The sequence below is a fragment of the Chlorocebus sabaeus genome, chromosome 9 (genome assembly GCF_047675955.1).
Source record: "Chlorocebus sabaeus isolate Y175 chromosome 9, mChlSab1.0.hap1, whole genome shotgun sequence".
NCBI lineage: Eukaryota > Metazoa > Chordata > Mammalia > Primates > Cercopithecidae > Chlorocebus > Chlorocebus sabaeus.
In genome coordinates this window covers 112037304-112063024 of record NC_132912.1, presented here as the reverse complement: position 1 = coordinate 112063024, position 25721 = coordinate 112037304, and the positions used below count along the sequence as shown (strand labels likewise).

Here is a 25721-nt window from a genome sequence, read left to right as displayed (position 1 = left end):
GGCTGAGGTAGGTGGGTCTCCTGAGGTTAGGAGTTTGAGACCAGCCTGGCCAACATGGTGAAACCCCATCTGTACTGAAAATATTAAAAAAAATTAGCTGGACCCAGTGGTGGGTGCCTGTAATCCCAGCTATTCGGTAGGCTGAAGCAGGAGAATTGCTTGAACCTGGGAGGCTGAGGTTGCAGCGAGCAGAGATCGTGCCATTGCACTTCAGCCTGGGCAACAACAGCGAAGCTCCATCTCAGGAAAAAAAAAAAAAAAAAAAGATGCTATAAATATTTCTTGTGCATGTTCTAAGGGCTTGATACTATGTCTGGTTAATGGATCTTATTATTATTCTACATTACAATAATGATGATGCATAAGAAATGGAGCCATGCTTCTTTCTTCAATATTAAAGCTGTATTGGGAGTTTAACATATAGTTCAAAGGTGGCGGGGGAAAACACCAGAAAATTAGATGGGAGACATTTTCAGGATTTAAAAATATGTGTGCATTTGTAAGCACATGTAGGTTTTGTGCATTATTACATACATAAATATTTTTATAGTACATATTTATTGGCCTAGGTTTGGTGTGGTCCTTGTAGAGAGGGAATGCCGTTTTAAGATTCTCTGACTAGGGCTTATTAAGAAACCTTTTGCTGAAATCTGAAACTCCATTCTCACTTAGCAAGAGTAATAACCGTTCAGAGCCTGGTTGCCACTGCTTGTTTCCAGAGTTTATTATCTCCAAGCCTGGTTGACAAGAGTCACAAAGGTAAGTGAAACATACATGGTCCCTGAAGTCCTGGAGCTTACAATTTAGTAATGGGGCTAGAATTAATCAATTACCCACGGCATTGAATGTATATTCTTAACTGTTAGGTGTATAACAAAGGGGAAGGTCAGGGTATTACAAGAGTTTGTAAAGTGGGGATTTCACCCAGGAGAGGGGGTCAGAAAGGTTCACAATCACTCCGAGAAGCAGGAGCACCTTCAACAGAGCCAGCTCATTAACCACGGTGCCTCAAAGACTTTTTCAAGCTTCTCTTGCAGCTGATGATGTAAGCCATGCATGAGGAGAGGACAGTTATGAGGGGCTCATTTGCTGCCAGTTCCGATGCTGTCAACTGCTTAGTCTTCTCTTTTGTGTACAGCATTGGTAGGAATTTATTATATCTTTAAGGCAGAAAATATATCAGTTCATATATTAGTTTTTGGAAAAAGGGAGTATTTTGTGCTTTGCTCAGACTACACTGACTAATGGGAATCTTAATTTTTCAGAACATTTTCTCAAAGCAAAAACCTAAGAAAAATTCATGTTGCACGAGTTGAATAAAGAAGCTCTCTTGCTATTAAGGTTATCTGGCGTGTTTCATAATAAGCTCTTCATTTCTCTCAGAGTGAGCTGCAGAAAATGAGGCCCATTTTAGTTCATATCCTAACTGTGTGGCAGCAATGCTCTAAAATAGAAATTACAGACAGAAAATAAGTTTTTTCTCTGTTTTAAAATTTTCCCTACAGATATGGTTGGATTTTGGCATATGTACAATAAATCAGAACAGTTTCCCTGAAAGTGATTTTTTCTTATGTTACTATTCTTCCATGCTACAAACTGAATTGTATCCCTTCAAAAATTCATATGTGGAAGTCCTAATTCCAAGCACCTCACAATGTGTATGGAGACAAGGTCTTTAAAGAGGTAGTGAAGGTAAAATGAGGTCATTTCCTGGGCCTTAATTCAGTGTGGCTGGTGTTTATAAGAAGTGGATTTTTGGAGACACACAGTTACAAAGGGAAGACTATATGAAGACACAGGGAGAAGCCATCTACAAGTCAAGTAGAGAGGCCTCAGAAGAAACCAACCCTACTGACATTTTGACCTCAAACTTCTAGTCCCAGAACTGTGAGAAAAATAATTTCTGTTGTTTAAATTCCTCAGTCTGTGGTACTTTGTTATGGCAGCCATAGAAAATGAATACATCCCATAAGAAACAAATAAAATTTAAGACTAACTCCAATCGAGAAGGAAAATGCATTTAAGAGCCCACTTGTCCTCATTTGTAATTTTGCACTAACATCTCTGATGTGTTTCCAGGGTGCAAACAACCTCCTTTCTGCACACAGTGGACAGGAGCTTTCTGATGGCAGGACCCTTTTTGTTTTGCTTTTACTGTGCGACACACCTTGTGGTAATTGTATTTATTTATCCCTCCATTTGCTCTGGCCATAATGTAGAATACAATGTTTGCCACATTGAATATTGAGCATGATATTATTAGAGATGCCAACCTGAAAGACTGCATTTCAGGAAAGAAACATGTTGACCACAAAACAAAACGAACGCTCACCATATAAAATGAAGAACCACATGCATAAGAATGGGCAGAACTACTCTGAGGAAAAGCCGTAGGCATCCCCAATTCAATATAAAAATTCAAATTTATGCTTGTTACTCAGCATCTTTCAGAGAGCTGCGTCTCTTCCCAGATCGGGGAAGTCTGGGTTTGCAGAGAATTTATCCCAGGCTTCCCTCAAATTCTGAGTTGTTTTGCATTAAAAGTGAAATTCAGCTTATGAAAACTAAACCTCCCTTGACTTTGCAGGAATATGACTAGTAACTCTTGTGTAAAGTGAGTCCCCACACGGTGAGAATTGGGTGGATTATAGTTCCTGTGTGGCTGAATACTGTCTCTTCCCAAAGAGAAGTCCTATTTGTAAGCAGAATTTTATCCACAGGCCTTTCTGATCTAAGGCTAAGGTGTAGCCCTAGAAAGGTTTCTTCCAGTCATTTCTGTGATGTCCACCTTATAGGGCTGCTGTTGACCTGTAATAGCTCTGGAAAGTGGTGGCGTTAGTAATCACAACGAAGAAAATCAAGTGTGGTTCTGGGGTCTAGGAAGGTCCCACATCAATAAGAATGTGTTGTTTGAGGCTTTTAGGACTTCATTTTCTTTGTGTTGCTGTCATTCTCTGAAAATGATGAAGGATGTTGATCATCAAAAGTTGTGCAGCCTTCAGATGGGGCAACTGTCCCTCTGCAAAGATGGAGTCTCCTGCTGTGGGAGCCAAAGTGAAGCAGGAGGAGTTCATGGGTGCGGGAGGTGCTCTCACAGTCTGGCCTGCTACTGCTTAAAAGGATTAAATTTGATGTTAAAATCTGTACATCTGATACCTCATCTTCCTGTTTGTATTAATGTGAAAGAAGAACCAAAAATGTTTTGTTTTGGATTTCAAAGGGAAGTCTGGCTTCAATTAATACTGGGATTTAAAAAGCAGATCTTAATGTTGCCTGTTTTATTGGCAATCTCTCCAATTCAATTCAATGCCATTTTTATTTGGGGTTGCCAAGTGCTGATTTTATATAAGATGCAGAATATAAGAACTCTTGGTGGTCCAGGAACTGTGACCTTGTCCTAGCTGCACTGATACCTCTGGGCCCAGGGCAAGGCTGGTTTGCTGGGTGTGCACAGTTGCACTGATTTCCACACTTAGAAGGGGTTCCCACCCTTAAAGTTGAATGCTCTGTATTTACTGTCACAGAATTCTTAATTATTTTATTTTTGACTATATGTTTTATAAGTAAAGTCTGATGGGACAACGGAGCATGTACTTGGGACTATGTAATTCTTAGCAACTCTCAATTATAACAAAAAATAGAAAAATTATATGGTTCTAAAAAATAGAAAAATTATATGGTTCTAAAAACAAGTGATGTAAAAGCAATATATTCAGTAGAGGAAGGCAGGATAATTGCCAGTGAAGCCTTGAAATTCAAATAGGTATTAACCAGGGATGCATTTTTTTCTCTCTCTTACAGTTGAATGTCAACTGTTTTCCCACACTTGTTCACATTAAAGCCTTTCCTTTAACTTTTCCAAACCATGGAGCAACTGGAGTAAGCACTGAGTATCCCCAAGTAAGAATCAACTGTGCACTTTCTATGCTTTTTGGATCCTCAGAAAGATTCAGGCATCTGCCCCATCAAAACAGCTATACACCTCAGTTACAGGACACTGAATATTGGGGCATTTGCAGACACTAGTTGAAGAGATTTGGGAGTTAGAAGAAATATGAAAGTGCTATCACTTTTTCTATCCAGGTTTCTTGAAAGTGAAAGCATGCTTAAAGGATTTATCAGCAAATGGATTGGGTTTTTTCCAGTGGGTAGGATTTGTACAGTGCATTCATTTATTTCATTAACAAAGGCAGATATCTCTTACATTTAAGTGGCAGTTCTTTCCACTCAAAGTCATGAAGTTCAACAAATGCAGAACTAGGCCGGCACCCGGGCCTCCTGGTCTACAATTTGTTAATACACCCAACAAATTTGACAGATCATCAACTGTGTTAACTCTGAGGATACACCGGAGAGTATGGCAGGATTTGCCCCTGCCATCACGGAGCTTTCACCCTGAGAGGAGACTCGTGTTAATCAAATAATTGCACATACAAATTAGATGATAACATTCAGAATATAGCGCATCATGGGATCACAAAACAGAATATATTAACCTTTTCTTGAAGGTTAAGGTTATGGTACATGCTCCCGAGGGGTGGCACATGAGTCATGATTTGGAGGAAGAACACCAGCTAACTAGGAGGTGACCGGGGAGGGAGGAAGAAAGTGGGTCAGGCAGAAGGTCCCATGGCTGGTAGTAGTGGGGGCAAATGTGAGGTGTGATTGGTGTGTCTGAAGCAAAGAGAGACAGGGGAATGTGGTGTGAGATGAGGCTGGAGAGACAGGCAGTAGCTAGATTACACAGGCTTCTGGGAATAATGTTAATTTTTCTCTTAGGAGCAGTGAGAAACCATTAAGTGTTGGTTTTAGGCTGCAGGAATGGGAATAACGTGTCAGATTTGCTTTATTCTTTTAGGAACTCTTTTGTTTCAGTGTGTACCTGGACGTGGTGGGTATGAGATTCCCTTGAGACGTTATGTAGAGATGCCAATGGGGACAGCTGGTTAAGGGAGGCCACAGCTCAGGGGAAAGGAGGGTGAGTCACCTGAACACAGAAGACTGGGGAAGTCCTGGGTGTCAGGGATCCTTCAGGAAGAGTGCAAATTGTGACAAGAAAATAGAGCCAAGGCTGACCCTCAGCAGCATTTAATGATTGAGGTTACAGGAAGATGAATCTAAAAAGAAATCTGATAAAGAATGACGGGGTGCGGGGGAAGAAAAAAAAGAAAGGAAAGCGAGTGCAGTGTTGGTCATAGAAACCAAGGCACCGGATGTTCTAAGTAGAACTGGTCACAGTGGAATTTCTTTTGATGAGTCAGGTTAGATGACGACTAAAACACATACATTTCTTTAGTGACAGGGAGAACCCTGTCAATCTTACAGAGTAAGTGAGCAAGGGGTGGTAGTGAGTGGTCAGAGAAGTGATGAAGAGTTGGAAAGGGAGAAAACTCTTTAAAAGTTTGTCTGTGAAGAGATGGGGTGAGAGAGGGAGATAGCTGGACAAATTTTCTACTATAACAAATATTCTTGTTTCCATTAGCTGGGCGTGGTCATGCATGCCTGTAATCCCAGCTACTCAGGAGGCGGAGGCACGAGAATTGCCTGAACCCAGGAGGTGGAGGTTGCAGTGAGCCGAGATTGCGCGACTGAAGTCCAGCCTGGGAGGTAGAGTGAGACTCTGTCTCAAAAACAAACAAACAACCCCAACCCCCTCAATATCCTTGTTTTCAAACCTTGAAATTCTGGGTCTCTACTGCTGTATTCCCTGCTTCACTAAAACACACAGAATTAGACTTCAATTTGTTACAGAGACATCTTGGGGTTCAGCTCAGAGCATTGTTCTAAACTGCCGGCGAAATCTTACATGAACCATCTCATGAAAAAGTCCCCAATATCCTTATGTAATACAATCAGGCTGCTGTTGGAAGAGTTTCAAAGATGAAAAGATAACATTTCGCAACCCATCTAAGAGCTTTATTTTTATAAACAAAGCAATGGTTTTGGGAAATGAAACTGTTCAAAAGTAACAGGTTCATTCCTTTATATGACAAATGATGAGAACAGTTCTATTTTCCTAATACTCTGTTTCATCAACTGGAGCTATTTATTTCTTTAGCATTTACTCACTTATCCTGACAACAGGCCAAACACAGTCTACTTGAAATACATATTTATTTATGATTTCTCCAAACCTCCTTCTCTAAGGTTTCTTTTATTTTTACTGAGTGAGGTTTATGTTGGTGAAATGTTGCAGTCGCTTGTCACTTTCCCGGAGCAGTAATTTAGCATCTGAAGAATGAAGCTCCTAGGTTTCTGAGAAGTGCAGAAGATCTGTATCTGATGCTGGGAGTGCAGACAGGCGCCTCTGATCACGGTGAGAGAACACTCGCCAGAATGTGTTAGGTAAGGAAATAAAAATAGGGAGTTATCCCGGGGAAGTGATAGATGTCGAATATATTAGAAAGGGACCGTCGTTATGGTAGTAAAGTTAAATTAATAAGTAATTACAAATGGATTCAAATCTCTTATTTACAATCTGCTATGCAATTGCAGTGTCATATGCTGTGCTTCTCTCATTCAATCTTCTGCCACAACTCTGTGTATTGGGCAAATTTCTTAACTCCCATGAATTTCAGCTTATAAATTTGCAACATAGAAATAATGGTAATACACGAGTTTATAAAGCCAGTATCAAGTGCAAAAAACCAATTTGAAAACTAGGTCCTGAATTCCATTTCCAGTTAAGATAAAATAACTGGGATCTGCTTGCTCTCCAACCTGAAATGACCAAAAATACAAGGCAATGTATGTGAAGCAAACATAACTGGTAGGGTGGCCAACTGAACCAATTTTAAAAAGATGTGTCAGTGGAGTAAGTATATTCTTTTCAATAAATAATGCTGGAAAAATTGCATGTCTATATGCACAAAATAAGAGTCAACCCATTCTTTTCCTTACATAGGAAAAATAACTAACAATTGGTCATAAACCTAAATCGAAAACCTAAAGCTATGAAACATATAAAGAACATAGAAGAAAGATTTGTGTCCTTAGTGTAGTGAAATACTTTTTAGGTACAACAACAACAACAAAAAATTATCCAGAAAAAAATTGCTAAATTGTACTTTGTCAAAAAATTTTTAAAAATATTTGCTTTTTAAAAGACACTGGTAAGAGAATAAAAAACAATTGACTGGAAAAACATATTTTCAAATCATACTTCTGATTAAAACTCAGAACATATAAAGAAACCTTAAAGTGCGATAATAAGAAAACAATTCCATAAAAATTGGGTAAAATCATTTGATAGACACTTCCTCAAAAAAGATATATAGGCAAATAAGCACATAAAATGATTATCATTATCGCTTAATGAGGTATCCCCCACATAATATTGCCAAATATTTAAATTTTGACAATTATAATATTTGGCAATATATAATATTTGGCAATATTATAATTGTCAAAAAAGACGAACCATACCAATTATTGGCAAGGATATGGCAGAACTGGGACTCTCAATACACTGCCGCTGGGGGTGTGAAATGGTTACAGCTACTGTGGCAGACAGTTTGGGAGCTTCTTAACAGGTTAATCACACTCTTACGTATGATCTATCCATTCCACTCCTAGGTATAATACCCGGAACAAAGAAAGCGTATGTCTATGCAAGACTTGAAGACAATTTATGGCAGCTCTGTAGTAACCAAAACCAGTACACAGTTTGAATGTCCATCAATAGTTGAATGTATAAATGGTCTGTGGTATACCTATACAACGGAATATTGCTCAGCAGTAAAAGTGACTTGGCTATGGATACACGCAACCACAGGAACAAGTCTCAAAATAACTATGAGAAATGAAGAAGCCAGACAAAAAAAAAGAATATATCCTGTGTGATCTGATTTATAAAACCTCAAAAGAATGCAAACTAATCTCTGTGACAGCAGATTAGTAAGGATCTCCTGGAAAGGTAAGGGAAAAGGGTTATGAAGAGGGGGGTTGTTGAGAATAGGAGAGGACTGGGTTAACAGTCACAAGAAAAGTATTTTGATTGTGGTTGATTATTTCATGGGTGATGTTGTTGATTATTTCATGGGTGTTTACATATATCAACTCATCAAATTTTATACTTTAAATATGTGCAGTTTTTTGTATATCAAGTAAACCTCAATAAGGGTATTAGGAAACAAGAAAGAAACAAACAAGGTGATGTATGTAACCAGAATCACAACATTTTAGGAACGACTTCCCAAAACACTTATGGTCTAATAGGAAAAAAGGAATATGAAAGAATACAGAGAGATCAGAGAGATAATGCTTACAGCTAAGCATTATCCATGTTAATATGTTCATGGCAAAGCTGGTGAAACAAAGTTCTTCAGAGTATATGTCACAGCCTGAGAGAATCCAGTAATTCCTGACTGGGAATCCTGAGAATGTTACGCTTAGGTGGCAATGAGAGCATCGTTGGACCCATCGAAGTAGCAGGAAGAAGCAGGTTAGGGGCTGAATGAAGAAACACACCAATTGTCATTTTTGTAGGAAGGATTCTCGTGGTGACACAGGATGAAGAAGACAATCTGCATTGGCGTCATCCTCCAGAAGTTCATCTCTGTTGTTTTGGGAGAAGTAAAGCAGTACTGAGACATACTTACAAGTTGGGGCCACAAAGAACCTCACTGTGAGCCGGGGACAAGTTCTGTTAACCCAGACACTGCTCTGGGTCCTCAATCACATACAATTTCTACCAATTGCAAATCCAGGGAGAACTCGGTTCATTCCAAGATGAGTCATATAAATTTATGTGAGCACAAGTATCTCTATAAATGTACCAAAAGGGGAGAAAAAAGGAGGACAGAAATAGGAACAACAAGTGAAAGACAAAAATTCATTCACCAGAAAAATGTTACCATGAATTTGATAAACATTTTCACCAAGGATGTTTCCATGAATTTTTAAAAAATGTTATAAAGGATGCTCAATAAAACAACACAGCAGCAGGCTTCAAGGACTCAAGGAAGATATGATGAGACAATAAATGGTGTTGAAAATGAACTTAAAATTGAAGTAAAACAGAAATAGGAAAGATGATAGATATTATTGCCACGCCGGAAGCTTCTCAAAGGGGAACAGACATGGCTAAAATACTCTATAAACATGTAGGACTGAATTAAGGAAAGCAAGCAAAATTAAATGAAACTACAAAAAAATTAAAAAGGGCATCTGGGCAAGGCAGTTCACACCTGTAATCCCAGCACTTTGGAATGCCAAGGCTGGAGGATTGCTTGAGGCCAGGAGTTTGAGACCAGCCTGGACAATAGACACAATTTCTTTAAAAAGAACATAACAGAAAATGGATTTGTGCCCCTGTAGTCTTAGCTACTTGGGAGGCTGAGGCGAGAGAATGGCTTGAGCCCAGAAGTTAGGGGCTGCAATGAGCTATGATCACACAACTGCACTCCAGCCTGGGCAATAAAGTGACACCCTGTCTCTTAAGAAACAAAAGGGACAAGTATATTAAAAAAATTGTTAAGAAGACTAAATAGTCAATGGTATAGAAATAATATCCAAATATATAGTTCAATATTTTTTTCCAGAAATGAAACACTTGGATCTTAAAGTCATACTATGTCCCAAGAAAAACTGATGGGGAATAATTAACACTGAAATCACATTCTAAAAATATTACTGACATTCAAAGATTAAAAATCTATTTGCAGTTAGGCAAAGGATCAAATCTCTTATGAGGAAAAAGAAAATTAGTCTGCTTCAGACTCCACACCCAGAGTTAATGATAAAGAAATAGCAATGCTTGAAAGTCTTCAAGGAAAAAAAAAAGAGTGAGTCAAGTATCTTATTCCTACACTCTGTCATCCAATTTACAAACAAAGCAGACGTCTCTAAGTACACAAGAACTCCAGGAATATAATTCCAGTGAATCTAGAATGCAACTTTCTGTTATAGAAGATTCTAAAGGGCAAACTTCAACTGATGAAGAGATGATTAAGGAAAGTATGGCAAAACTTCGTTTTGTTAGGAGAGGAGTGACTGAAATAAAGGTAGGGTTTATATTAACAGAATAGAATATAAATAATCTATAATCCCTGAAAAAATGGAAAGAACAGAGTAAAGTTGGGATGAGAAGAAGATAGATAGGAGGTAGTATAGAAAGCTGTGTAGCTTAAAATTAAAAGCTTTTAAAGCTGGCAAATCAAGTAATAGAACTGTAAACATGCTTAAATACTTAAAGGTAATTGGTACAAAAACCTTATAATCCACTAACATCAGGTGGTAGATGAGGCTGAGCAGTGGAGAGGAAATGGAAAACAACAACATTTTCATTATTGCTAAGAGTAGTTTTAGCCCGGTATCCGCTAAAAACCAGAAGAGTAAATGGAAAGATATAATTAGTCCAGAAATATACTTGCAAATGTGAAAACTTAGAAGTATGCAATAATTTTTTGTAAAGGCAAAAGATTAGAAGTAGTTGAAATATTCGGCAATTGGAACTGCACAACTGTATAATGAAGTCATTGGAAAGACTGAGAAAGCTCTCTGTGTAGTTGCATGGAATAATCTCTAATGTGGCTAATTTTTTTTTTTGAGATGGAGTTACTCGCTCTGTCGCCCAGGCTGGAGTGCAGTGACCGGATCTCAGGGGCTCACTGCAAGCTCCGCCTCCCGGGTTTATGCCATTCTCCTGCCTCAGCCTCCCAAGTAGCTGGGACTACAGGCGCCCGCCACCTCGCCCGGCTAGTTTTTTTTCGTATTTTTAGTAGAGATGGGGTTTCACTGTGTTAGCCAGGATGGTCTCGATCTCTTGACCTCGTGATCCGCCCGTCTCAACCTCCCAAAGTGCTGGGATTACAGGCTTGAGCCACCGCGCCCGGCCATGTGGCTATTAAATAACAGGAGCGAGGCAAAGAATAGTGTGTATGGAATGTTACCAATTGGATAAGAAAAACACATATGCATTTAATCGTGGACCAAAATGTTGTCATGCAGCATATACAGATACATATGTATACATATGGACATCATGGACAATATGCTGTCATACAGCATATACATATACATGTTGTCCATGATGGACCACATATGTGATGTTGGTTCCATAAGATTATAATGGAACTGCCCTATACAGGTGTACCCTTTTTCGGTCTTTTATACTATATTGTTACTGTAACACTTCTATGTTTAGATGTATTTAAATACACAATTTGTGTATTTAAATTGTCTATAGTATTCAGTACACGAACATGCTTTACTGGTTTGTAGCCTGTGAGCAATAGGCTATACCATATATCCTAGGTGTGTAGTAGGTTATACGATCTAGGTTTGTGTAAGTACGCTCCATGATTGCACAATAACAATATCACATAAAGATGCATTTCTCAGAATGTATTTCTGTCATTAAACGATGCATGGCTGTATATATCATATAAAATATACCTGGAAAGATAACCAACAAAAATGTGTTTATAACTTAGATGTTTATGAAGGACACTGTAAGCAGAGGTCAGGAATAAGATGAAAATTATTTACTGAACACCTTTTCATACATTTTAAATTCTGTACCATTTGTACATATATTAATTATTATTATTTTTGAGACGGAGTTTCGCTCTTGTCGCCCAGGCTGGAGTGCAGTGGCACCATCTCGGCTCACTGCAACCTCTGTCTCCCGGGTTCAAGAGATTCTTCTGCCTCAGCCTCCCAAGTAGCTGGAATTATAGATGCCCACTACCATACCCAGCTAATTTTTTGTATTTTTAGTAGAGACAGGATTTCACTATGTTGGTCAGGCTGGTCCTGAACTCCCAACCTTGAGGTCTACCTGCCTTGACCTTTCAAAGTGCTAGGATTACAGGCGTGAGCCACCACGCCTGGCCTAATTTTTAAAATAATAAGTTTTAAAATGTCCTTTTAGTGAGATGAAATTCACATAACAAAAATTAATTATTTTAAAGTGCACAATTCAGTGACACGTAGTATATTGTATATTCAGAGTGTTGTGCAATCATTTTCTCTATCTCGTTCTAAAATATTTTTGTCACCCTCTAAGAACACCCTGTATCTATCAAACAGTCACTTTCAATTCATAATTTGTTTTTAAAGAAAAATCAAATCCCTCATGATGGCTTATAAAGACATCCATAGACTTCACTTTCCTTTGAATCCGTGCAGCCTTAATTCCAGCTACATTCCTACTTCTTATTTTGAGTCACAGTGGTCTCATTTATGTGATTCTTGAATTTGCCACATTCTCTTTCCCTCTTCAGAATATTTGCACAAGCTAGTCTCTCTGCCTGTAACACAGTGCTCCCTACTTTTCACCTACCACATTCCTAGTCCATCTTGAAATTTCCATAGATGCCCTGGTTTGCCATCCAGACTAAGAAGTTCTCACAAAGTCACTGAGGTTATGCAGCTTTTTAGTAGTATATTTTGCATTTAGACCTAGAAAAGCTAATGCTAAAGGCTACTTTCCAGTAACTTAGCTCTGCTGGCCATTCCCTGGCTCATCTAATGATATTCAATTCATGCATGATAATAAAAAATTAATTTTTCATAAACGCAAGCCTTAGGTCTCAAATATACACATTCTGAGGACTGGGACATATGATATGCTTTAGAAAGTTACATAAAATAAGACACCTCCTAGAGCAAATGATTTTTAGCATAAATTTCATGTGAGTAAATTGAGTAAATAGAAACCAGTCAGCCAGTACCACAGTGACACTAATGGCAGATCAAAAAAAAAAAAAAAAAAAAAAAAAAAGAAAGGGTAGTACTAAATAGAATGCCTTAATGCCTTGTCCTGAGCTCAAAAATCATTATTTGCCTCTGGTGAATTACGTGAAATCAGAGACTCAGATCTTGAAACAGCCACAAAGAGTTTTTAATGCATGCTGCGTATGTTAGGGCATGAAAAAGCAAACCACCACAAATTGCACAAAGGAGATGCAACTCGTGTTGTCTGATGGCCAGTTCCTTAGGGATTAAGGTCTTGAACACACCGTTCGGGTTTTAGACATCTGAATTGCATCCCAGGTCTCTATAAAACCTTTAATAGGGAAGGAAGGCTGCTTTTGTCAACATGTAAGTCATTCTCTTCATTGTGCATATAATCTCCTAGATAAGTGATGCCATGATTTTGTACCTTTTTGAAAAGTGGATATTACAGCTGTAGTTTCTATAAAGCTGGCTGCCATGGCACAATTAGAGGTGAAATAAATCCCACCATCTTGGATGGCACCCTATGCAGCTGAAACCAGGGCATATAGATGGATCTGAGAAAATGGGATTTGACTGTGTAATTATCATACTCAGTCAACGTACACAGTTTATTTACCATGAAAAATAATTATTATACATGCAGATATTGATTTTTGCTATCAAATACCACTTAGGAAAACACTAACAATTTAGAAACTTTTATATTAAAAATGCCTGAAATGCCTATTTTAACCAATTCATGAAATACCATAACCTTTTTTCCCAGAGTTTTGTATGATTGCTTCAGTGTTGATGTTGAACATCAGAGGGAACAAAGGGATCCACCTAATAAGCCAGTGTCTGGGATTTGGAAGCCAGGAATTAACAGCAGTGTTGGAAATGGTGTTCCAAGGTCACAGTGACTTTTTTTTTTTTTTTTTTTTTTTTTGAGACAGAGTCTCCTTCTGTCGCCAAGGCTGGAGTACAGTGGCATGATCTTGGCTCACTTCAACCTCCGCCTTCCAGGTTCAAGCAATTCTGCTTTAGCCTCCCGAGTAGCTGGGAATACAGGCATGTGCCACCATGCCTAGCTAGTTTTTGTACTTTTGTAGGGACAGGGTTTCACTGTTTTGCCCAGGCTGGCTTTGAACTCCTGAGCTCAGGCAATCCTCCCACCTTGGCCTCCCAAAGTGCTAGGATTATAGGAATGAGCCACTGCGCCAGGCTGACTTTTAATCTTAAGAAGATAATGTTTTCTCAGTATTAGTTTTAACTTTTACTTGATGTCTTCTTAAAATTTAAAGAAAAAATATCACTGTTGAAAATGATTTAGTATTTGGCTAACATTCACTGGTAAGAGAAAAATGTATTTTTGATGCAATAGTGATAATGATGATGACAGTGATCAATATTCACCAAAGGCTCACCAGGCACCAGACATTGTCCTAGGTGCTTTATACATATTACCTAGTTTAATTCCCTTTACTACCTTTGGTAATAAGTAATATAATTATATTCCTCTTTTACAGATGTGAAAACAGGTAGAGATTAATTGAGTTAAATAATTTGATTAAGTTTACACCATTAACAAGACACCATAGTAACTACTATATTTTACTACTTCCTATTTATAGCTATCAATTACTGAGTACTTGCCTTTGGGTCTCATGCAAGTTGTTTTTTTGTTTTTTTGTTTTTTTCATTTTACTTTCACAACAAATGAGGTAGATCTCAACATTTTATATTCTTATACTTAAAGGAAATGAGGTTTGTAGCAATGAAACAAATTGCCCACAGTCACCTTGCTAGTGTTACCTAATTTTCAACCTACTAATAAAACCTAAATCTCAGTATATTAAAGAGTATTTAGTTTTGGCCATTTCTCTGGATGTGAAGATTTTCTTGTTTTCTTAAATGAAATTGCATTTACAAATCATCTCATCTTGCACGATGCCTCGTGCAGTCAGAAAGACTTGTTGGGCCCTGGTAGAGAATCTTCTCATCTTTAGGCTTAGATAAATATATATATTTGATACATAAGAGAACTTTTCTTTATATTGGTTTATTTCCACAATGAAAAAAATGTTCTGTACTGAATCTAATTGCATGGACTTGATGTGTGGAGTGAATTTTATATATACTTCGTCTTCAAGTTGTTCTTCAAAAGTTTAAATTGCTCTTCCAATAAGAAGATAAAAATAAATTTTGATGCTAGATTGCTTATGTCAATGCCTTATTTTCATTACTGTAGAATTGGAAGTTTTTCTTCCGGCAGAGATGTCTGTAGGAAATATATGGTTATATTTTCAAGGGTACTTACAGTAATAATGATGTGTTTGGCTCTTATTCTTTAGTACTTTATGTAAGATTTTAATTAACCCTCACTGTAATCAGGCATAGATATTATATAAATTTTATTAAGGCACAGAAAGTGAGAAGCAATTGTGAAGTCATAGGTCAAAAATATAATTGCCAAAAATCTCACAACTGGTAAGTGACAGAATTATTTGACACTATAGACACTGCATTCTGGACATAGCAATGACATCAGCAACATTAAAATGATGTGGGAGGGGCAGCTCAAAGGACATGCTTGAAGCGGAAGCAGTGGAGGGAAGGTTAAGGGATTTCTAGTTGTCATATGAGGGCATGATAAAATAAAAACAAGGTAATTGTGCATGTGGGAATCTCTCTGGCTTGGGAAGACAAATGCCAAGAGAGATCATTGGCATGGTGAAGGAAAGCTTGTGAAGATACAAAATATTGATTGCCATATGGAAAATCTATGTGATTTAAGTCAAAATATTGTTTGCCGTAATGGAAAGCCATCAGAAGCTCAAGCACACCACTTACCAGCTATGAACTCGGACTGGACAAGTTGTCTAAGAGGAATGATAATACTATCCTCTGTCTAGTTTCACTGTGCGACGTTAATGCGAAAATGTGGATAAAATCCTCAGACAGCTTTGATAAATCTCTTACAATGTTCTGTTGTTCCAGTTTTTAAAAAGCCAGGAAGACAGGGTCGTTCTCAAATACTTAAGTGCACTAATATGGGAAAGGAATTAAATCTATTTTTTGGGAGGACTTGGTGAATTGAAACAGATTTTGACTTAATGCCAAGCCTCGTTTCAATCAGGGCTTACCATAAGAGGTTAGTTTTCCTTGAGAATATATGCATTATCTATCAGTGAAGAAGTGTAAAGAAATGGTGGTCACTTAGTGTGAAGAAGATTCAAGCATTAGATCAGCATTAATGTAGGTAAATTTTAAGGCTTCTTACGATCCTCAGGATCTATGATAATACCAAAGTCAAGCCTAAGAGAAAAGAAACTTCTTCACTGATTTTCCTATCCTTATGCCAAAGGCCTCCCTTGTTAAGACACATTTGAAACAAAATCTCATTTTGTGTAACAAGCGCATTACCCAAGGAACTATGTCTTAACATAAATATTTTTGAAAGTTGTTGGGGTAACTTACTTATAAAACACCACCTTAAGATAGTAGAAATGAAAAATAATATGTCACTGAAATACGTATCTTAATAAAAGCTTAAAATGTGTTATAATAGCATGTTAATTGTATACTCTTCTTTCTAGGGTAGGGATTGCAATCTCTTCTTGGAAAGAGTAAGACAGTAAATATTTTAGGCTTTGTGGGACATTTGGTCTCTATTGACTCAACTATGCTATGATAGCTCTAGGCAGCCATGAACAACATGCAAATGAATAAGCATGGCTATATTCCAATAATACTTTAAGGCAATGGCCAGATTTGGCACACATGCTATCATATGTCAGTCCTTTGCAATGAGGACAGTGTAACTATGAAGTTTCTCCGTTGCAAGCAAAGTAACTGCCTTTTCATAATTTGAGCAGAAAATGAATTTATTAAAGAATGTTGGCAGTTTGCAGAATCTATAGCAGACTAGAGAACAAGCAATGAATGTAATAAAGCCAGGAAAAATGACCAAATCATGCACAAAACCAATCACATGAAGACACCTCTGCTCCAAGGCACTTAAAGGGGCTACTAGAATTGTGAACAACACTGCCTCTGGATACTGAGTGTGGCTATGTCTGTCACTCTTCCCATCAGTCTTGACGGAATAGGATCTTCAATAGTCCTATTTCATTGTTTCACCAGCTTCGAAGTCCAAGTTCAGTGTGGGTGCCTCTGATTAGCAGAGTCTAGGTGAAATTCTCACATCCTACCTTTAATGCAGGGTAGGGAGGTGAGTACTCAGCATTTTCACCTTATGTGATTGACACAAGAAATGAAGAATTACCCAACTTAAGAAAGAAATTCAGCACTGGGCAGCAAAAATGAGTGACAAATGTCTAGTATAAAAAGACTGAGTTTTTTTTTCCCCACATATGTCTCTGTAGGAGCTAGAATGCTGCCCAGTGTATGACAAAGTTCCATGAAAAAAATACCTAATAAACAAAAAATAGGATAAGAGTTACTAAGAGCAGCCTAAGACTTAATAGTGACACAAGAAATGATAATTCTCTTCCCACACTCTATGCCTAAGCTCTTACAGAAATAGATGTACAGTAGAAAGGCAGCATATGCATTCTTTGAGATGGGTACGCTAGGAAGACAGTGTACTCATGCCTCATGAGAAAGCAATGACCAACAATGGTCATTTATTTATTGGTTCTTTGTGATATCCATTTATTCATTGGCTATTTGTGAATATTCCTTTGTGCCAGGCAACATGATAGGTAGAGGAAAAAGAATGATTAGCACAAGCAGAAGTGAGGCCTGCTCTGATGGAGTTTCTCATCTATAAAGGGAGAAAAACATTTAGAAAAGAGAATTTAATATAAAATTGCAAGTTACTTAAGTGCTACAAAGGAAGGTACATGGTGCTACCAGTGTAAATAAAGAGACATGAGATCTGGACAGGGTTTCAGAGAAGGTTTTCCTGAGAAAGTAATGGCTAAGCTGAGATCTGAAGAATGAATGGAAATAGTCATGTAAAAGAAGTGGTGGAATTAGGAAAACGAAAAGCCTACAAGGCAAAGAAAAAGCATATGCAAATGCACTAGGGAAGGGGTGACAAGAAGAGTACTTCTAAAGGCACTTTTTGAAACTGGACCCCTTCTTTACACCATATACAAAAATCAATTCAAGATGAATTAAGTAATTAAATGTAAAACCCAAAACTATAAAAGCCCTAGAAGAAAATCTAGGCAATACCATTTTGCCCATAGGCCCCGGCAAAGACTTCGTGATGAAGATGCTGAAAGCAATTGAGAAAAAAAAAACTGACAAATGGGACATAATTAAACTAAAGAACTTCTGCACAGCAAAAGAAACTATCAACAGAGTAAACAGACAACCTACAGAATGGGAGAAAATGTTCACAAATTGTGCATCCAACAAAGATCTAATATCCAGAATCTATAAGAAACTTAAACAAATTAATAATCAAAACCAAATAACACCATTAAAAAGGGCATGAACAGATAATTCTCAAGAGAAGATATATGTGTGGACAACAAGCACATGAAAAAATTCTCAACATCACTAATTATTAGAGAAACGCAAATCAAAACCACACTGAGATACCATTACATACCAGTCAGGATGGCTATTATTAAAAAGTCAACACACGGCAGATGCTGGTGAGGTTGCAGAAAAAAAAGAATGCGTATATCCTGTTGGTGGGAATGTAAATTAATTCAGCCATTGTGGGAAGCAGTGTGGTGATTTCTGAAAGAACGTAAAACAAAATTACCATTCAATCCAACAATCCCATTACTGGGTATATACCCAAGGAATATAAATTGTTCTATCATAATGTTCATTGCAGTACTATTCATGAAAGCGAAGACATGGAATCAACCTATATGCGTATTAATGGTAGACTGAATTTAAAAAAAATGTAGTATATATACATCATGGAATACCAAGCAACCTTAAAAAAGAACAAAATCATGTCCTTTGCAGCAACATGGATGGAGCTGGAGGCCGTTATCCTAATTGAACTAATGCAGGCACAGAAAACCACATACTGCATGTTTTCACTTATAAGTGGGAGCTAAACATGAGAACACATGGGCACAAAGAAGGGAATAACAAACACTGGGGTCCACTTGAGGGTGGAGGGTAGGAGGAAGGAAAGGATATAAAAAGACTTCTCGGGTATTATGCTTATTACCTGGCTGATGAAATAATCTGTACAACAAACCCCGTGACATGCAGTTTACCTATATAACCTACACATGTACTACCCTGAACCGAAATCAAAAGTTAATAATAATTAAATAAATAAATTCTGACTCTGTCTCCCTCTAAATACACACACACACACACACATATATACACACACATACACATAAATTGCTATTTCTCTGACATAACCACAGTGTGAAGAATAAATTGGAGGGTACAAGAATGAATTTGGGGATGTGAGTCTCAGGAGAGGAGAGAGAGAAAGAAGAAGAAAAAATGTGTGACGTAATTATGACTGAAACTTTGCAAATGTAATTTTAAAAAGATAAATCTACACTTTCAAAAACCTCAGTGAGCTCCAAGAAGAATAAACTCAAAGAGATCTACTGCAAGACACATGACATATTTTAAATAAAGTATGTCAAACTGAAGGGAAAATCTTGAAAGCAGCAAGAGGAAAGTGACTATCACATAGATGTAACTCAGGAATGGGAAACCAAACGTCGTGTCTTCTCACTGATATGTGGAAGCTAAGCTATGAGGACACAAAGGCATAAGAATGATACAATGGACTTTGGAGACTTGGGGGAAAAAGTGGAAGGGGGCAAGGGATAAAAGACTACAAACATAGTGCTGTATATACACGGGTATGGGTGCACCAAAATCTCACAAATCACCATTAATGAACTTACTCATGTAACCAAATCCCACCTGTGCTCCAATAACTTATGGAAAATGTTTAAAAAAAGAATTGTGAAAAAAATGCAAATGGATTAGACTTTCCAATTAAAAGTCAGAAATTGGCAGAATGGATAAAAAGCAAAAACAACTACAATCCAACTACATGCTCTCTATAAGAGATTCATTTTAGACCCACAGACACAAATAAGTTGAAACTAAAAGGCTGAAAAACTTATCCTATGCAAAGAATAACCAAAGAGAGCTAGAATGGTTATACTAACACTAGACAAAATATGCTTTAAGATAAAAATTATAACCAGAGACAAGGAAAGACATTATGCACCAATAAAAGTATCAATCCACCAAGAAGATGTAATAATTATAATTATATAAATGACAAAGGAAAAGATACAAGTCCAAAATTAATAGCATTGAAGAAAGAAATAGACATTTCTACAATAATAGTTGGAGATTTCATTACTCCACATTAAATAATAGAACAAGTAGACAAAATACAAAAAAAAGGAGTAGTGGAGTTGAACAACACTATAAACCAATACACCTAGCAGACATATGCAGGACACTCCACACCAAAATAATATAATTCACATTATTCTCAAGTGTATATAGAACGTTCTCTGGGATATGTTGGGTCACAGATAAATGTTAATACATGGAAAAGATTGAAAACATCAAAATACTTTCTCCAACCACATGGAATGATTTGGGGTTGAGTCCACATTCTCCTCCCTGGGATCTGTGGCACCCTTCGTGATTCTGGTGGAATCCCATTTTGGAAAAGTTGATCCACAAACTTATACAAAATTACAAGAGATTCCAAATAGGCAGAACAATATTCAAAAGAACAAAGTTGGAGGGTTCTTATATATTTCCCAATTTTGAAACCTACTACAAAGCTACAGTGATTGAAGGAGTGCAGTACTGGCATAAAGATATACAAATAGACCATTAGATAAGCATTCAGAATCCAAAAATCATATATCTATGCCTAATTGATTTTCACAAGGGTGCCAAGACCATTCATTGAGAAAAGAATAATTTCTTCAATATGTGGTGCTGTGAAAACTTGATGTTCACATAATACAAAAGAATGAATTTGGGCCCCTACCTAACATTACATACAAAAATTAACTTAAAATGAATTCTTGATCTATATGTAAGAGTGAAAACTGTAAAACTCCTGGAGAAAAACATAGAGGCAAATCTGTATGATCTTTGGACAATGGATTCTTAAATTTGACATATGAAGTGTAAGCAACAAAAGAAAAATATATAAATAAATTAGATATCATCAAAATTAGTATTAAAAAAACAAAACAAAACAGCAAAGCACACTGGCTTATGCTTGTAATCCCAGTGCTTTGGGAGGCCAAGGCAGGAGAATTGATTAAGGTCAGGAGTTTGAGACCAGCCTAGGCAAGGAAGTGACACTCCATCTCTACAAAAATAAAACTTAAAAAAAAAATATTAGCTGAGTGTGGTGGTGTGCACCTGCGGACCTAGCTACTCGGCTAGGAGAGAGGATTACTTGAGCTCAGAAGTTGAAGACTTCGGTGAGCTGTGATTGCACCACTATAGTCCAGCCTGATTGACAGAGTAAGACCCCATCTCAAGAAATAAATAAACAAAACAAAAAACCCTAGGTGCATTTAAGAATATTATAAAGAGGCCAAGTGTGGTGGCTCATGCCTGTAATCCCAACACTTTGGGAGGCCGAGATGGGCAGATCACAAGGTTGGGAATTTGAGACCAGCCTGGCCAACATAGTAAAACCCCATCTCTACTAAAAATACAAAAAAAACTAGCTGGGCATGGTGGCAGGTGCCTGTAATTCTAGCTACTTGGGAGGCTGAGGCAAGAGAATTGCTTGAACCTCAGAGTCAGAGGTTGCAGCAAGCTGAGATGGCGCCACTGCACACCAGCCCCGGTGATAATGTGAGACTCTGTCTCAAAAAAAAAAAAAAAAAAAAAAAAAAATATATATATATATATATATATATATAAAGAACGTGAATAGGTAACCTACAGAATGAGAGAAAATATTTGCAAATCGTATGTGGATGGGGTCTAGTATACAGAATATATAAAGAACTCTTACAAGTTAATGAAAAAAACAAATCCAATTAAAAAATAGGTAAAGACCTTCAATAAACATTTCTCCAAAGAAGATATATAAATGTCCAATATACATATGAAAAGATGTTCAAAATCATTAGTCATTAGAAAAATGCAAATTAAAACCACAATGAGCTACTACTTCCCACACACTAGGATGGCTATTATAATATATAAAACAATTCGAAATCCAGAAAATAAGTGTTAACAAGATATGGAGAAATCAGAATTCTTAACCACTCCTTGTGGGGATGTAAAGTGGTGCAGTGGCTGTCAGAAACAGTTGGTGATTTCTCGAAAAGTTCAACATAGAATTACCACATGATTCAGCAATTTCACTCATAGGTATACAGCCGAAAGAATTGAAAACAGATACTCAAATTCATGTACAAGAATGTTGATAGAAGCAGTATTCACAGTAGCCAAAAAGTAGATTTCTTGGAACCCAAATGTTTGTCAAGAGATAAATGAATAAACAAATTGCAGTATATGCACACCATAGAATATTCATCACCATAAAACAGTAATGAAGTGTTTATATACGTATAATGTAGATGAACCTTGAAAAGTCATGCTAAATGAAAGAAGCCAGACACAAACAGTCGCATATTTTATGATTCCATTTATATGCAATATACAGAATATGTCAATCCATAGTGAAAGAAAGAAGATAGGCCGTTGCCAGAGCTGGAGGAGGAGAGAATACGGACTGACTTCTTAATAAGGATGGGGTCCTCTTTGGGGTGATAAAAATGTTTTGGAACTTGATATAGGTAGTGGTTGCACAGTACCATGAATGTACTAAAAGCCACTGGATTTTACAGTCTAAAATGGCAAATTTTATATGAATTTTACTGCAATAAAAAGCACAGCAGCAAGAGAAACAAAGAATGGATGTGGGAACTGACTGGGTGGTTGTTGGATTAGTTCAGGCAAGAGAGGAGAGTGTTTTTGACTAGGGTGGAGATGGAGCCAGGAAGAAGTAAACCATCTATGACAAGCTGGGCTTGATGGAAGAGGAAGAGGGGGAGGAAAAGGGCAGACACTAACAGACAGGCTTTGATTTGGGTCATGGCCAACTTAATGCTGCAAAAGTGTATTAATGGGAATTCATCCAGATCAGACTTACCCTCAAACTCATTATCTGACCCTATTTAAAATGGACTTACAGACCCATAAAACCAATTCTGGTTAGGGCCATTTATTTCTATCTAATAAAACTTGAAGCTTTCATTTGATCCATTAAAATTCTTAATATCATTTTTTTATTTCTCTCTTTAAAAAGCCATTTTTTCATGTTCTAAGCATAATAATTATCTACTTGACAAATGTATTCCTAATTACACAATTACTTCATGATATAGTATCAGCTTAAGAATACCTGAAGTCTGAAATCTGTCTGGGAAGCAAATTATTTTGTTTAATGTATAATGTAATTTCTCCTGAAATAATTTTTAGGGGCTTGGGAAAAAATGATTTGGGCAGAAAAACTGTGGTGTATAATGTTAGAACTGATATTCCTGACAAAAATCAGGCAGAATGGATCAAATGTTGTGAAATGAGACAGGATTGATTAGCGTCTCTGGCTAGGTCTTTGTTTGCTGTAAATGTGCATCTGTATGTGTGTACACGTTCACATGTGTGCATGAGTGTGCATGTGTGTGTGTGTGCTTAAGGCAGTGAGAAAAGGTGTCTTGGTCATGAAGTGGCCTCATTTTGAGTCAAAGTGGTGAGAAGTTGAAGCAATAAAAAGTTTTTCTCTGTGACACAAATGGTACCCCACCCCAATCTCTGAAATATTCCTCTCTACATCTTCATAGCAGTGGCTGTAATTCCTGTATGTTAAAGGCAAACATAAAGAGGCAAGGTAATATGTTTTACCAGCTATTAAAACTCAATAGGAGTATAATATCAGATCTTTTATATTCTCCAACAGCTGAGAATAAGTTATAGGGGCAATGGGACTTTTGACGGAAAGTATATTAAAACCACCGACTAGGGGCCTAAGACACTTCTGGACACCTTGATAGACAAATGGAAAGTCTGGTGTTTGGGGAAATGGTAATCAAAGACAAAACTTTTCTTACTTGACAGATGTAAAGAGGTCATTCTAAAGATTTTTGCTTATATGAAAAGTCTTCTCTTGGGCTTATCTTGGCTTCTTCAACTACCCCAGAAATTGGTTGTCCAATAGCTTAGAAATGTAGTCAAACCTGAGACAATTTTCTCTATTAGGAACATATTTGGTGTTCTTTAGAAGATTTTTCAACAACCCTCACGTCCTAATAATCCTCATAGGGACACTGAACTGTCAAGTAGAAACCCCACTACTACCCTCAGTCAACTTAGGTTACACTGTAAGGACTGGATTGAATACTTTGCTTTTGGTTATTGCTCTCAATGTCATTGACATAGACATTTGTCCCCTAAATTCATTATTTATCCCTCCTTTCTCAACTACTTTATAAGATAAACATGCTAAAATCTCATCTGTTTTCCTCCTGCCTTGCTTTTCTCCTACTTAGTTCTCAGGCTCAATGTTAAAGTCATTTCTGATGGAAAGCCCCCACCATCCTCCCACTCCTCGGGTTACATTGGGCAACATCCTCTGCGCTCTCATAGCACCCTGTCCTTCCTGCATCATGGATGGATCTTATTCTGCACTTCCATTGTCACCTACTTGAGTGACACAGATGTCACCTAGATGCCTTCTTCTTTTTTGAGATGTTGGTAAAATTGAATCAAACCTTTTAATTCAATGGCCTGAGGGCATCCAATCCCTCCACAGGGAATCAGCTAATATCAGCTATTACCCACAGGGTATTTGAGGTGAGGAGAGAGGGCATGGGAAGATGTTATTTTCTGAAAGTCCTGAATTTAGAGCCGGAAAAGAAAATGGGGACAAAACCATCCTGCTTTACATGGATCTCAACTGGAAACTCACCAAAGGACTTTGTTTCAATGAGACAGCAATGGAAACAATCATCACTCTTTACAAGCACTCAGGAGTACACTACACCACTAGAGATTGTGAAGGAGAGTGAGTCATGGAAGAGGACCTGTCACAACACCCTCTGCCTTCCCTGATGCTCCTCTCCCTCTTGTTTCTTCTCATCACCTTCTTATCAGCTTGCCAAGGATCTCTCAATTATCTTCCCCAATGGAGCAGAGCACTGTTCTTCCTCTGGATCTTTGGCACCAACCGCCATTGAGACACCTGTTTACACCTGCTCATTTCTCACTAGAATATGGACCACACTGGAGCAGGGTATGAGTCTGTCTCCTTCAACTCTATTCCCAGTGAAGTGCGTGATTTATAGTTCTTGGAAGAATGTCTATGAAGTAATGAATAGAGAGTTATGATGGAATTAAGAGAACTATCCACCTGTGGACATAATTGGAGTCTGTGCCATTTTTAGACTTACAGTCAAAATTTTTAGACTTATGTCAGCTCTTAAGTTTAACTCAAAGTAATTGCCTTGTGCTTGGTACAATGTAAAACACCCTGGGGAGTTTGCTAGAAGCTCATGATGTCACTTTCATTATAAAGTGGACAATGAAGAAGATAAAATTATTGTGCCTGAAATGATTAGCTGATGGCTAAGTGCTAACCTAGGTGGAATTGAAAATAGCTTTCAGAGAAAAGAGGCTGGTGTGGGCTGGGGCCTCTCGGTGGGTTTTGTGTATGAGGAAGGCGTTGAAGAAGGGGTAGGACTTTGGATTGATAGGGAGGAAGTGAGATAACTTGACCTGTCTAGGCAGTGGGGCAAAGGTGAGCAGGCATACACAGAGGACAGCAAATGGCCATCAGCCAGGACAGAGGCACACGTGTGGTGCTTGTGATAACCGGGAATAGGAACTTGCACCTGTATCTGTAAGTAAAAAGAAAACACAGTAGGTTCCTGAGCACCTCTTACATGCTAGACATGTCTATATAAATCATTTGTACCTACTAAACTATTATCTGAGATTTACAGATGAGAGAACTGAGGCTTAGAGATGCTGAATGAGTTCTCCAATTCATATAGTGAACAAGTTGTAGGGCTGGAATTCATCCT

At 37.6% G+C, this 25721-nt stretch overlaps 1 long non-coding RNA gene across 1 annotated transcript in view; it reads left to right on the top strand.

The window, feature by feature from the left end:
• The first annotated feature begins 4633 nt into the window (after window positions 1-4633).
• LOC140712523 (uncharacterized) overlaps window positions 4634-25721 on the top strand; it is a 44750-nt gene continuing 23662 nt past the window's right edge. Inside the window, exons 1-3 of the long non-coding RNA XR_012094126.1 lie at window positions 4634-5607; window positions 6197-6345; window positions 7576-7915. This is a non-coding gene — a long non-coding RNA (uncharacterized lncRNA). The remainder of the gene's footprint in view (window positions 5608-6196; window positions 6346-7575; window positions 7916-25721) is intronic.